This window comes from Suricata suricatta, chromosome 16 (assembly GCF_006229205.1).
Source record: "Suricata suricatta isolate VVHF042 chromosome 16, meerkat_22Aug2017_6uvM2_HiC, whole genome shotgun sequence".
In the NCBI taxonomy this organism is placed as follows: domain Eukaryota; kingdom Metazoa; phylum Chordata; class Mammalia; order Carnivora; family Herpestidae; genus Suricata; species Suricata suricatta.
Genome location: NC_043715.1, coordinates 35,210,523 through 35,213,461, shown reverse-complemented (window position 1 = coordinate 35,213,461; position 2,939 = coordinate 35,210,523). Strand labels below are relative to the sequence as shown.

General features: G+C 41.9%; 1 non-coding gene across 1 annotated transcript; it reads left to right on the top strand.

Moving 5' to 3' along the window:
• Positions 1-2,138: 2,138 nt before the first annotated feature.
• On the top strand, positions 2,139-2,242 carry LOC115281337. Its single transcript, XR_003904250.1, has one exon. It is a non-coding gene; the product is annotated as a small nucleolar RNA U13 (small nucleolar RNA).
• The last annotated feature ends 697 nt before the right edge of the window (positions 2,243-2,939 follow it).

The following is a 2,939-nucleotide window of genomic DNA, read 5'->3' as shown; positions in this document are numbered from 1 at the left end:
TTCATATGAGGAAGACGAATTAATCCCTATAACATTTGCCAGAGAGGCTGAATTCTGTGAATTTGTATAACCAGGGGGACTTGGAACCTGGAGCTTTAAAAGTCAGATTACTCAGCACTGGGTGAACAGGGAAGGCAAGTGATGGCTGGGTTGTCACCCTTAAAGAGACATCAGTCTGTGTGGAGAAGAAACACAGAAATAGCAGTATATACAAGGTCCGTGGCAAGTGGGAGACTGACCTATTCAATTGCAGAGCCTGTAGGGGCAACTTCTCTGAAGAGGAGGCAGCGGGCAGGCACTATTTTCCTCCCCTGCCACCCATCATAAACACGGCGCCACCTGTGGGAGGTGGCACTGCACAGACACTCACTACGTAACCTGTCAACAGTGTACCATGGCCACAAGTTCTCCAGAGGACTCACCCCATCCAAGTCTGTCAGCCTTCACTCTGGTCTCAGAGCAAGTTTTGTTCTATGCACCCTGTACCTAGCCATCACAACTGCTGCCACAGGACACATCCAACCACTGGGTGCAGGGTTATCACTGCAGAACTCATACACCTAGCCACTCACCCTTGGCTACCCTGGTGCACAGTCCTCAGTCACCACCATGTTTTGGGGGATCCAGCATAGGACTAGTAGACCAGGGCAAGTTTTGCTAACACCTTCACCTCACTCCCAAATTCCCCAGGGGGTGCCCCCCCAGAGCTGCCTGGGTCCCACTAACACCACAGAAAGCAAGCACAGCCCACAATAGTCAAAGAGTCACTGCATATGACAGTCCTGAAAGGAAAAGTGACTCAGGCACAGCAGTGGGGCATAAACAACACACACAGGACAGTCTCCTGAAGTGCCAGGTTTTGGTGAACAGGGCACATTGCCCTGCAGGGCACGCCAGGACCTCTTCTTCATAAAGTCACTGCTTTCAAGAGCAGAAGACGTTGCTGACTTTCTTAATGCACAGACACAGAGAGACAAACAAAATGAGAAGACAGAGAAATGTATCCAAGTAAAAGAATAGGAAAAGGCCACAGCCAGAAATCTAAATGAAACAGATACAAGTAACATGTCTGACAAAGGAATTAAAGCAATGATCATCAGGATATTCACGGGGCTTGAGAAAAGACTGGAAGACATGACTGAGACCCTTAACACATGGATAATAACGTGGCAGAGATAAAGAGCTCAATAAACAAAATGAGAAACACGCTTCATAGAATGAACAGCAGGAGAAATGAATTAGTGACCTAGGAGATAGAGTAATGGAAAGTAACCAAGCTGCACAAAAGAGAGAAAAAAGAATTATACAAAACAAGAATAGAATTAGGAAACCCAGTGACTCTACCAAATAGTAACATTTGTATTATAGGAGTCCCAGAAGAAGAAGAAGAGAGAGAAAAGAGAGCAGAAAATTTATTTGAAAAAAATAGCAGCTGAAAACTTCCTTAATCTGGGGAAGGAAACAGATACCCAGTTACAGAAGGCACAGAGAACTCCCATCAAAATTAACAAAATCGGGGGCGACTGGGGAGCTCAGTTAAGTGTGTGACTGGCTCAGGTCATGAACTTCCATGGGTTTAAGCCCTGCATCAGGCTCTGTGCTGACAACTCAGAGCCTGGAGCCAGCTTCAGATTCCTTGTCTCCCTCTCTCTCTGCGCTTTCCCCGCTCATACTGTCTCTCTCGCTCTCAAAATTAAATAAAGACTTTTTTTAAAAATCAACAAAATCAGACCCACACCAAGACATACTTTATCAAATTGGAAAAATATAGTGATAAAGAAAGAATCTTAAACAATCTTAAAAGGAGCAAGACAAAGAGCCAGAAGTTATAAAAGGAAAACTCATAAAGCTACCTGGAGATTTCTCAACAGAAACTTGGCAAGACAGAAGTGACTGGCCAAGTCACTTTGATACATTCAAAATGCTGAATGGGAAAAATTTGCAGCCCAGTAAGACTATCATTCAGAATAGGAGAGATAAAAAGTTTCCCAGACAAACAAAAACTAAAGTAGTTCATGACCACTAAACCAGCCCTGCAAGAATAATTAAAGGAGGCTTTCTGAGTGGAAAAGATAGACCAAAGGTGACAGTATACAGGTAGGAAACACAAACGGAATAAAAATGAATATTTCTGTGTGATCATTTTGTAGTTTGTAAGCGTGATGATTGGGTATTCATGCTGTTCTGTGACATGCCATCCTTAAACCTTGTTACAATAATGGCACATTAACAATGTCTGACATGAGAACAAAAAAGAATATTTCTGTAAAAAACTCAGTCAAGGAACTCATTTTAAAAAGGACATAAAATATAATAACATATACATAAAACATGGGGAGGAGAAAAGGATGGATGCAAACTTAAACGACTATCAATTTAATATAGACTGTCATATGCAGAAGAGGGTATATACAAACCTAAAGGTAACCACAAATCAAAAACCACTAATAAATATGCAAAGAATTAAAAGATATAAATCAAAATATATCACTAAAGAAAATCAGCAAAAATGAAAGACCAGAATAGATCAAAGAAAATCTTCAGAAACAGCCCCTCCCCCCCAAAACCCAAGTAATAAAATGACAATAAATACATGTCTATCAGAGTGCTTGGGGGCTCAGTCACTTGAGCGTCCAACTTTTGATTTCAGCTCTGGTCATGAGCCCAGAGTCATGGGATCAAGCCCCATGTCAGGCTTTGCAACTGAATGGTGCTAGATATAATGAAGACACACTGGAAAAAAAGATAAGCTTCATGACTCTAAAAAAGGCTGGTTTTGCTCCTCTATGCTACCTTCTTTTATGTAATAATTACTGATATTATTCCTTGAGCACCTATCAGAAACTATGCTACATATTTTGCTTCTCCAAATAAATTTCATTTATGGACAGCTCCTTCACCCCAGCCCCAACTTCCAGCCGGCCCTTCAAGATGGCCTG